Below are 12,640 nucleotides of genomic sequence, written 5' to 3'. Positions count from 1 at the left end.
TCCCAATATCCTCACTGAAGATCCATGTATATATATGCATAAATATGCCTACAGTGCACTTAGGAAGATTGTCATGATTAGCACATAGAAGAGAAGATGTCTAGACTTTAGCTATTTATACAGTACCATTAAATCAGGGGTCCCTGACCCCAGGCCACAAACTAGCACTGGGGCATGGCCCACTAGGAACCATGCGGATGAAGCACCATACACATAAGTTCAGGGTCCAGGCAGTGTACAAACCATGCTTCCCTGATCCGCTGAAAAACCACGCTCCAAGGAACCAGTCACTGGCACCCAAAAAGTTGGAGGTAGCAGCATTAAAAAATGGTCCAAGCATAATAATAGCAGAAGGTTATGACCAAGGAGATCTATTGAGAGATCTAGTTGTATCACTTAAATAATCAATTTTTATTCATAAACTTGGCTCAACCTATAATCACTTATTAAGACTCTAAAAAGCAGGTGTGTATTTTATCTCCCATATTAACTTCCTGATCACCAGTAATATTCTGCATATATCTGGTGAGTGAAACAGTGGCTACTTCCAAAGTAGGGTAATCACGAATTGGATTATTCTCACAAACACTCTATGGTACTCAATGATTTTATCACTGCTGCACAGGAGTTCAGTTTCATGTTTGATATTGGGCGGTGTTCATTTAAGAGAAGGCAGTAACACAATAGCTGTCGTGGCTTATAAATATGAGTAAATTCACCTCTGACATGGAACAAGAAGGCAGATTCTTGCACAAGCATAACATGTTTGATGTCAGCTAATATGATTCACTACTTTATCATTTCACAAACTGGAGTAACTAATCTGACATCAACAAAATGATTGGGGAGGTGGCTACTGCTCCCTGTTTTGCTATCAACTACACCATGAGTTTGGGATGAATTGCATCTCTTAAATTGAATGGCTGGCAGTGCTGTCCCTCAAAGAAGAATATTCCTCAATTAAGCATTCAAAGCTCCTACAACCTGCAATCCCTTGGACATATAAAAATTAGGAAAAACTTGAAACCAAATCAGTTTTCTATAATATACAGAAGCGCAAACAAACCCTTGTTCTCAAACATAAACTTTCTAAAATTTTGATTTAATTCCTAATCCTAAGAAAGTGGTGGTTCCTAACATCTCATGTTCCCATCATCTCATGGCTGATCTAAAAAAACTAGGCAAACTTGGAGATTATAGAGAAATACAAAGATGAGTTGGGAGAAGGAACGAAGCAAATAGCAAAGCATGAACTGAGGGGTAACATCAAGAGCCTCTTACTATATAGCCTCCTCAACAAAGTAAGCTGTAGAATATCTTGTGGTCTCTTATTTTATCCAAGTAAGAAATCAAACAGTTGTTCAGTTCTTGCATGTTGTTTTTCTCATTATTCAAGGGTTATCCAGCATCATCACCATTAAAGTTAGCCTGTCTAAAGGCTACACCTTACATTTTTTGTGATTGCTACCAACACAGCCGCTGAAAAAGCCACCATGATTTTGCTTTGATTTTCAAAATAGGTCCAGCAGAAAGCCCTTGAGAGTTTTTCTGTTAAGGAGGTGTGTAATTGAGAGGCAGCTGAGTGAGTCTACTTCTACAGTCACTGCTATTTTGTCAGCCACCTTAAATTCTACCACCATCACTATCCTACTTGCCCTACCATTGGTTAGGTTTACTGTACGCTGCTTGAAGCTGTGGTTCATGATACCAGCCAAGTGGGAGTGCTGCTGAAAAATTGAATGTTGGAGGCAGAAATTAGAGGATCTCATTCACTTTTTTTCTTATCAACAGCAATATTTATATCACCATCCCAGGATATTTCTTCATCCTATTTGGGTTTGGTTAACTTGCTGGTTTGCCAAAAAGAGTTAATAATTTTTTTAAAAAAATATGGCAAAGATGAAAACCAGATTTGATACCTATCATTTTCTCTTTTGAACTTATTGCCATTCTTGACTATTGTTTTTAAATAAGGAACACTTTGCAAATTAAAGTGACACATCTTCAAAATATTGGATGATGTCAGAAGGAACAGTTGCCATAATTTTGCAACGTTGCAATTCCCAAAATCTCATCTATCTCCGGCTTCAAAAAGGTTCCCATCCAAGTAGTTAGGATTTGGACTGAAGAACACTGTGGGAAATTATGTGTTCGAGGACATTTTGGGAATTTACCTGATAATTAAAGTTACGGTATCTATTGCTCTGCTTGAAGTACTTCTTTTTGCCATTGCCAGATTAATCTTCTTAAACAGTTCACTCTGGCAATGATCCCACAAGAAAGAATGCTGCTCAGAGGTCTATTAGAATTCAAGTTAATCCAGAATATTAAAAAGAAAGCAAGGATTTTTTTTTAAAGAAAAAATTTAATTAAATTTGTTTCCAGCTGACTCTGGGCCGCTTACAGTATTAAAAGCAATAAAAACATAAAAACATATTTCTAATAACAATAAAAATGCAATTTATGAACTGAGGTGTCTGGCGACTACCCGGCCTGAGTCAGTGGGCTTCTCCTGGGGGTCTCTGCTGGGAACCAGAAACCCACTGGCCACCCCTCTTGGCTGGCGGAGTCCATGTGGTGGGTGGCCTGTTGCAGCCAGGTCCCGCCATCCACTTTCACATTCTGGCTCATGAAACCCCACTGCCCCGAACATCTCCTGCAGCACGTCTATGGTGTGGCTGCTGACTGCGGTGGAGTAGCTCCAATCATCATCTGATATCCTCCTTTCCCACCACTGGGCAAAATGGGTACCGGATGAAGTGAACAGAGGAACAGATGGCAGAGTAGCCCTGTGACCAAGACCCTACTTCCCTGGGGCCTTTGTCCAGCCTCTGGCTCCCCATGCTCCACAGAAAGCTCCTTGCACTGGAGTGGTCTTTGGGTCTAACATCCAGGGATGCCTCCCCTGCCAGGTCTGGTATGGGTTCCAGCACAGTGACTTTGATTGCCACTGCAGAATCCTCCAAATCAGCTGCCTCTAACCCCGACACTGTACCTTCAGCCATGATAAAGATCTCTGTCAAGCTGTCAGGTTCTGTAGAAAAATCCCTCCAGCCAAATGATGTTTGGGTTTGAAGCTTTTATCTTCTCTGGCACTCACTGACCATCCAAGCAATAAACAATGCAAAGAAAGGATTGACAGAGCTAACATCCGGTGCTCCCCACAACCTTTAAACAGTTCCTGCCACTACATCCTCTCCCCCACATGCCTGCCCGTCACCCAGTGCTCCTGGAAGTGCTGAATCACTCTGAGTTGTCTCGCAATTGTAAGTTGTGCTTCTGAGGCTCGCCTGTTGCTGGAATGCTCGCCTGTACTCTGAGGCAGTTCTGGAGGCCCTGTAAGGAGCTTGACAATGTCCAGCTGTTTGCAGCAAGGCTGCCTCCCCTGGGATCAGCCCCTGGTGGTCTTTTCTCCCCCTCCCCAAATGGCAGCTCTGAGCTGGGCATGCCAGAGCTGACACCTAACCTCTTTTGCTGACTGGGACCCCGTGATGGTCACAGGGATGATAAAAGGCTGCACAGGTGCACTCACCATCGGGTCGCTGCCCCATTATCATTGCTGTCATTTGTGTTTTGATACTCATCTGCCAGTACATCAACTCCAGCTCGGGCTGGGGATGGTGGTACTGCCACTGTCTGGGTTACTGCTCTGGACTTCTCAGGGGTCTTCATGGGGATCTTCTTCACCTGGCTCATCTGGGGAGGGACTGCTTTGGTCTGGGGGGGGAGGGGTAGAAGCCAAATATTCAGCCGCACAATGGCCTTGCTGGCTGCATTGGAAACAATTCATGGGAGGCCAGATGAGTCCCTCCCAGGTCTCAACCATTGGCCGGGGAGCTGTACTACTGGTGATGGGCAGTTGCTCCCTGATCTTCTGTGGTCCTGGCCTCTCCTATGGGCCATGGGCCAGCGCTGAACTCTCTCCTGAAACGGCACTCCCACAATTCAGTGTCCAGTTCCACCACCATCTGGTACCACTTAGCCAGCTGGTGTAGTAGGCCCTGATAAGCACACGCCTGGCGTAGGTTCCAGTCCAGGCCTGCCTTAAAGTGTCTGCTAGTTCAACGGCATGCTCATTATGAAGGGTCACTATCCACTCAGCCGCTTCTCTGGCCAAAAACACCATCACCACCACCACCATTGCCCACTGTAATAGGTAGGTATGGCCATAGCAGTTGAAGTGGTTGATCACCTGGCTGAGGAAAAGAGCCAAAGCTCTGGATCCCCATCAAATGAGGCCTTCAGGGTAGGAGGTTCTGGTGGGTAAGGACAGTAGCCTATGGGACACCCAGACCCTGATCTGCCTGGCTCTGCCCCAAAACCCTGGATGCCATTGAAAGGCCTTGGTGGCTTGGTAGTGGGGCTGCGAATTGCTGGACCCAGTATTGAGTCCCTTCCCCTGCTTGATTGGTTTCACCAGTTGGTAACCCCTGCCTTTCCGACCAGATGAGCCCCACTCTTGGCCACTCAGTGATGGGGTCTCCCATGCTCAGTACTGGGTGGTGTCCACTCAGAACTTCAGGCTGGCCAAGCAAAACCTGGTTTGTGGTACACTGCTGGGCCTTGGTTCCTGGTGCCATGCTGCCCAGGTAGCTGCCTCGGTCCCCTTGTCCCCTGGCTGCCTGGTGGAGGCCTCCTGGAAGCTAGCCTCCCCGAAGCGCTCTTACAGTATCTCCATAGTTAAGTTGCTGGGTGCAGTTGAGTAGCTGACCTTGTCATCATTGTCCCCAGTCAACCTCCATTCCTGCCACAAAGACATATGTGCCCGGAAGCACTGGGCAGTAATAGCCAAGGTCCTGTCCCAGTGGTCAATGAAAAGCTATGCCACCACTCCCCTCTGGGAATCTTTTTCAGATCTAGGGATTTTCTATAGAAGATATCAACACCACCCCCTCTATGGATTTCATGGTCGGACTGGTAAACATGATAGTCACTTACTGTGGTAATGGAGTCTGGGAAGGATGCATTGAACCACGTCTCACAGATAAATATAAGGTCGAATAGAGCCATATTTAGTAAGAGGAGTAATTCAAGCATTTTATTTGCAAGGCTTCTTGCATTAAGAGCTTGCATTTAAGGTTTGTAGTGGTGGATCTGGAGGATGTTAGAGCATGCATGCCTAGTTTTGGTTGTTGGAAGGGGTGGTTATTGGGACGTGGGATGATGGTCTTGCATTTGATACAGTCAGTGCAGTAGTCAATTTATAGGTCAGTCTCTCCATGGTCTTGGCATCTTTTGAGCTCTGAGTGGAGCTCACAGGTGCGGGCCCATTGCAGTATAGATAGGTTGGGCTGTGAACAAAGTTTCTTATGGTTAATGCAGCTTTTGGTGAGTTTATTGTGTAGATGAATTTGTGTTTGCTGGATTCACTCTTACAAATGACTCTGCAGAAACATGGGGCCACCATGCAGTCATTGTTCTTGAACTCAGGGCCTTTATGGGAAATGTCGATGATTTCATCGGGAGAGATGGTTGATACCTGAAAGTTGCTGATGATGTTGCAAACCATTGTGATGTCATCAGATTCATTGGTGTCCTCAAGACTAAATAATATAGTGTTGGGATGCTTCTGTTCACATTCGATGGCGTCTTTGATGAGGATAGAGATATTACACCAACTTCAGGGTTGGTGGTTATCTGTGGTTATGTTGTGGTTGTTGTGTTGGGATAGGAGATGTTGGATTTTCACTTTTCTGTGTTATTTTTTTTTTTGAGGGATGTTAATCGTGCTTCTATGGTGTTGACCCTTTCAAGTAGGACAATAAATTTGTCCAGTCGGAGTCTGTACAATGGGCAGAAAAGTGGAAATGCACACTGGGAGGTTTTAAGTGAGGATTCTTGTAGGAATCTGGCTACGTTTTTGGTTAATCCTGTGTTTTTGGTTAAAAGGAGCCTGGTGGCGCAGCAGACTAATAGCCTGTTATTAACATTCAGCTGCCTGCAATTACTGCAAGTTCGAATCTCCCCAGGCTCAAGGTTGACTCAGCCTTCCATCCTTTCTAAGGTAGGTAAATTGAGGACCCAGTTTGTGGAGGCAATAAGCTGACTTTGTATAAATATACAAAAGTATGAAGGCTATTGCTTAACGCATTGTAAGCCGCCCTGAGTCTCCGGAGAAGGGCGGCATATAAATCAAATTAAAAAAAAAAATCCCAAGCAGTTGTGGTGAGCATACTTGTCACATAGGGAGCATTTCATGGTACTCTCGTCCTCCTTCTCTACATATGAAGCATGTTCAGGAGTCATGTGGGTCATTGGTAGAGATCTCTTTCTTTTTGGGTGGGGGCTTGGCAGTGGAGTGTTTGCTTGGCATGGTAGGTTTGCTGTGGAGGTGTGTAGCTGAACACCTCTTATTTGCTGGGATCCACTGTTAAATTAATTAATCACTCAATGCCTAATCAACCAATTCATCAATTAATCAGCCAATCAATTCATTAATCAGTCAACTACATTAAACAATCTATCAATTAATTAATTAAACAATGCTACACTAATCAGTCAAGTAATGAAGGGGCTTGGTAGTAGATGAATTCTACTACTTCAAGCATTTTTTGTCTGAAGCAGCTTTTGTCTTCTTCTCCTTCAAGCCAGTGGTTTTTTTACTGGCAGTTTATAGAGTGCCTTTCACACTGTGACTGAAGGCTCCTTTCCTAGCCAGGAAAATGGAGACATTCCTGGTGGAGTTTTTCAAACCTCTCCATTCGGTGATCCAGTGATCTGACAATAGCCTCACCTTCAGCGGGTTTTTCAAGCCTCGCCAGGTTGTGATTTTCAAGCCTCACTAGGTTCCAGTGCAGACGGAAATGTCTTTTCTCACCTTCCTGCAATCTTCCCATGATCTGGTGATCTAGCGATCCTGAGCAGCGGGGACCTTTGGGGCTCCAGTGAGAGCCTCACCTTTGGTGGGGATTTGGTGGGGATCTTCGGCAGGGACCTTCAGGGGGAATTTTCAGTAGGGATTTGGCAGGGATAAGATTTTAAAATATATAGAGTTCAATTGTAACTACTTTGATTCAGAAGATTTCATATTTGTATAGATTATATCCAAGCTATATAGTCTAGATGAACAGTTGCAATTACTAGTGTATCAGTGCATTTTGCACTAATTGCAGGTTATGAATGTTCCTCAAACTGAGAAATAACTCTAAAAAATAAAATATATTTATCCCTAAGAAGGAAATTCTATAAATACCAGATACAGAGGACTCAAAATGTAAATTCCAGCCCCCTAAATTAGACTCAAAATATGTCAATATTCAGATAAGATTTTAAAATACGTAGAGTTGATTCAGAAGATTTCAAAAGTCAACATACAATTTAAAGGAAAGGGTTTTTTTTTTCTTTTGGGATGATTGAAAGATGTTATCCAATTCTGTTTCTATAAATGATAAGACTAGCACAACTTATCTTTTATTCTTTTTTTTTTTAAATAAAGTTAAAGATTTCAGCTGTAACCATTTTAAGCATCACTTAGGGATAGGAGTGGCAATATATTGCCTTATTCGACAATTACATTATACCAGGGGGTGGGTTCTACTTACCTTTACTACCAGTTTGCAGTGGGGCCATGCGCGCATCAGTGGGTGGAGCCTCCTGCCGGTTTTACTACCGGTTCTATAGAACTGGTGCGAACCGGGGGCAACCCATCACTGTATTATACAGTAATATAATGGCTATATAGTTGATATTTGTATAGATTATATCCATGCTATATTCTAGATGAACAGTTGCAGTTACTAGTTTGTTAGTGCATTTTGCACTAATTGCAGGTTTTGTAGTAGCAAACTAGTTCTTCTATGTCATACTAAGAAGAATACATGGACTAATTAGATTTCATTTTGTTTTACTTGGCGTTTTTTATCCCCTACATTACAATAGGCAATGTAATATTTACAGCATAAAGGCATTTTGCAGCTGCCAAGAATCTGTTGGCCCTTTGCCTGATTGTAAAGATTTATCATATCAGGTTTGGCAACTAGTCAAAGGAAAAGCATTGAGATAGCTAATAATGGAAGTCAAAATAGTTTTTAAAATGCATGCATATGCAGGTTTACAGTAGGTATCTTCCTTTTAATCTATGGTTGATAGAGATTTGATATTTAGCATTGCTGGCAAAAAGCTAATTAATGAACTCCTATATAAACTAGCAGATGAAGTATTTAGTATAATTATATATAGTGTATAGTAAAATTTATTGCTATTTCTTGTTTTTGTATATTTCCCTTTCCAGTTTAATTATTGCTCTCTAGATTGCATTCCTCGGGAATCACTAAGTTAGAGAGACGTCTGTTGACAGCTAATTTGACTTTTTTTCAACTGCATCTTTGTAGGAATTTGTATCTAGTTCTTCCTAAAATACTATGAAGATATAGAGATCACACACACACATATTATCTTTCTACATTAAAATATAAAGGAATGACATACAAAAAGCAAAGAGAAAAAAGACCAATGTTTTGTCAGAAAGATCATAATGTCTTAGGATATATCCTCAAATGTTTCCTTAGAAATCTTTCTGTATCTTTTTCAAATTTTCTAAGCAGAACTGGTTGCATATTTGGTTGTGAATTTAAGACTCAGTTAAGAGCGCCCTCTGCAGATTATAATCCATGCAGCAAGTCCAAATATTTAAGGTATGTCAAAGCACAGCAATGTTTAGTAGATGGAAACAGAAAACGCAAATGTTAAGTGTTCTGTGCGGAAGAACAAGAGTGGCTAGAAACTGGGACGAGACAGTTTCCAAGATAAATCCCTTTATTAGGGTAACAGCTAACATGCAACAAGAACATGGAAACCGGCCACAACAACTTTCTGTCAAGCCACTATTTATATAGCAGCTGTCAAACGGGTTAACCAATGGTGCGGATTTATTTTCCCGCCAGCTGGGCTGTCACGTCTTAGCCAATGGGAGATGCTTTCAGATTGCTAGGCAATGATGTGGTTTGCGGACGCAACATTAAGCATTTATCCAAAGTCCCTATTTAATTTTGTTTGGTATCCAAATAAGCAGATGAATGCTCTCTTATATGGCTATGGACATTGTAGTTCAGTAGCCATTACTACACCCAAAGCAATCTTATTTGCATTTAAATATATTGCTGATAAGCAGCCAAAGATTATTTAATTCCATAATTATAAGCCAAGCTCATTAACAACCGATTTAATGAGCTTGGCTTATAATTATGGCTCCAACCCATTTTAGAAATTTTTAAATGAAGAAGTCCATTGACTCCTTCAGACTCCTTCAGGAGTGCTCAAGTGGGAGAGACTGAAGGAGAATGTTAGTGGATGGGAAAATTATAGATGGGGTCACGACAGTTATTCATGCATGTCTTTTTACCCATACCTGTATTCACATCCTTTACATAAAGATCAATAGCGCTTAAGTTGAATCTATCTCTTCGCAGACTCCAAATCAGGATAAATGGACACTGGGTAAAGAAGTCTTAAGCAAAGATTTTTTTCGAGCCATTTTGACTCAGTTGGCTGTTTTCATATAAAACTTTTTTTTAAAAGAAACCTTCTTTTCTAACTTTCAACTAACTGCGCCAAGCTTCTTACCAATGAGCTGCATATTGTTTCCTCTCTATAGGTGGGATAATTGAGTTTCCTTCAATTATATTGTCAATCTAGTATCTATCAAGGGCCTGCCATCTTCTGATGACAATGAATATTGTCATCCATCCATCTTAAGGTTACTTATTTCATTCCCTGCCATGGCTCCCTTCTGTTTACTCAGAAGCTTTTCCAAAAGCTTTTTGCCAATCAATCCATTTCTGACAAGCACACAATTAGCTGAACATCTCGAGAAAGTCTCTTTTTCAATTATTGGTTGTTTAGCTATGCTTAAAAGAAATGCCATCTTGGAACAGACTCTTCCTTGCTATGTAAACCACTAATAAGATAATAGGCAGATATTTCACTTATGACTGAGTTCACATATAACAATTAGCTTGTGCCTCTATTCAAGCATTGCTATTTCATGCCAATTATGACTACTATCTGTCGCTTCTGCCAAATGATTCACAACCTTCCCTGTTCCAAAAGTGTCTTATTTTCTTCAGGAACAGCAAAATACGCTGAATCTCTTCAAAGAATAAATAGAACTCGGCTCTATTTGATCACAGGTTGAGGAAAGCCACCTTTCACCTTCACAGAAGTATAAAATGCAATTTTATGTCTGTATCCTAATTAGCACCAGACAGAGAAGATCAGCGCATTTCCAAACACAGCAAACAGCCAAACCCTACACTTCTCAACAAAAAAAAAGTACTATTCCTCAAAACTTAACTGTGCTGACCCTACTTTCCATTAATTTCTGTTGCTAACCAACAGAAGTTAAGTTAGTTTTGCCCCATTTTGCAATTTTTTTTTGCCATAGTTAATAAGTGAATCACTGCAGTTATTAAGTTGGTAACTTGGTTGTTAAGTGAATCTGGCTCCCCTATTGACTTTGCTTTTCAGAAGGTAGCAAAATATGATCATATGACTCTGGGACACTACAATCGTCATAAATATGAACCAGTTGCTAAGCATCCAAATTTTGATCATGTAACTGTGGGGCTGCTGCAACAGTCCTGTGAAAAACAGTCATTAGTCACTTTTTTTAGTGCCGTTGTGACTTCAAACAGTCACTAAATGAATGGTTGTAAATTGAGGACTACTTGTAAATATAAAGCCTGATTTAAGTTTACTGGACAACTATATTGCCAAATATATTGGCAAGGTCGACAGATCCAATGTCCTTTGATTAAACAAGGTCATATATCAGGATCCCTGTAGCACACCTTCTCTGTAGCAGCATCTCCTTCTGGAACAAGCATCCCACCCCACCCCCCAAAATCAGGATGCTCCCATCCTGCTGATATTTTGAAGGGTCTTGAAGACCTGGCTCATTGCCAGGCTTTGGTAAGAGTGAATGATGCTCCCCATTCAAGCTAAGTGGGTTTGTTTCTTTTCATTCCAATCTGGTTTTCTCTCTTTTAACTTTTGTCACCCTTCTCCTCTCCCCTCTACATTTTTGTCTATCATTGTATTTTTGTTTGTTTGTTTGTTTTACCATTTTTTATCTCTAAATGTTCAGGATTGTTGGGATCAGGCAGTGTCTACATTTAATGAATAATAATTCAATCATTGTAATAATAACAATTAATACCTGGAGACAACAGAATAGAAGAGAAAGAAATAGAGACAATAATAAAATACAAACACTCACAAATTGAAATAGTATGACTGTCACAAAAGAAAGGAAAGGTACATACATACCAATAGCAATTGGTGCAATAAACAACTGGAGCACCACTTGATCATCATTGGCATTGACTAAATCCCCATCAGTCAATAATTATTTAATAATAAAAACACAATTAAAGTCTCCTTACTAGATGATAGAATCATCAAGTTGGACAAGGACATTTAGGCCATGACTGAGTACAGTACAAAAATCCCAATTAAAGCAACCCACACAAATAGCCATCTAACCTTCACATAAACATATCCAATAAAGGAGACCTTGTCTCCTTCTCTGAGTAACTGATTCCACTGTCAAAATTATTGTTAGGAAGATCATTTCTCTAACATTTAAAAATAATCTAAGTTCCTGTAACCTATATCTGTTATTCCTATTCTGTTACAAGAACAAACAGGTCTCGGATTTCTTGCATGACTTTCTGATGGTATGCTGTTTACATAGCCAGAATAATGTTTAAAATAGGAAGTTGAAGCATAAAACAAAGTAATGTCTGTATTTTTATCAAAGCAACCAAGGCACCTTCCAGTTCTAATTATTAGAATAAGGAAATGTTACCAAAATATAGAATGACATTCCCTCAAAATGACTGATAAAGAAGCTAAAGTCACCTGGGCTTTATAACAAAAAGGAGGAAACCTCTCAAGAAAACATCAATGGAAAAAGAACTCATTGTTGGCAAGCTAAGTGTGGGACCAAATCTAGAAGTGACTGTGTGAGAGGTTCTGATTACATGATGGCAGAAACAGCAGACGAAAAGGCTGGATGCTTTTCCTTTGTTATACCACAGAGTGGGTATACGTCTTGATTCTCTGGCATCACATTTTTTTTACTTTTTTTAAAAAGCTTATTGAAACTTGTTTCCTCCTCAAAGCAGCAGACTTCAGAAAAAATAGGGTCAAAAAAATAGAGCTTTACCAGAGCTCTGATTCAGTGGTGGGTTTCAATTTTTTTTTACTACCGGTTCCGTGGGCATGGCTTGGTGGGCGTGGCAGGGGAAGGATACTGTAAAATCTCCATTCCCTCACCAATCCAGGGGAAAGATACTGCAAAATCCCCATTTTCTCCTGATCAGCTGGGACTCTGGAGGCAGAGAATAGATGGGGGCGGGGCCAGTCAGAATTTTTACTACCGGTTCTCCGAACTACTCAAAATTTCTGCTACCGGTTCTCCAGAACTGGTCAGAAACTGCTGAAACCCACCTCTGCTCTGATTCCTTGCAGAGAGATCTTTAAAGTAAACTAAGTAAACTAAGAGCTGCACAGGGTACAGTAATCTTAAGCTGTTTACCTCTCTAGTCTTGGGGATTTTACACAGAGTCTCCATGTGAATAGCTAGTTAAATTTTCCCTAATGTATCCAATATAGCCTCAGTGTGATAAATCTGAAATGT

Source organism: Pantherophis guttatus, chromosome 4 (genome assembly GCF_059756535.1).
Source record: "Pantherophis guttatus breed Tessera chromosome 4, ASM5975653v1, whole genome shotgun sequence".
Taxonomy (NCBI): Eukaryota; Metazoa; Chordata; class Lepidosauria; order Squamata; family Colubridae; genus Pantherophis; species Pantherophis guttatus.
Note: the sequence above shows the minus strand (reverse complement) of the source record.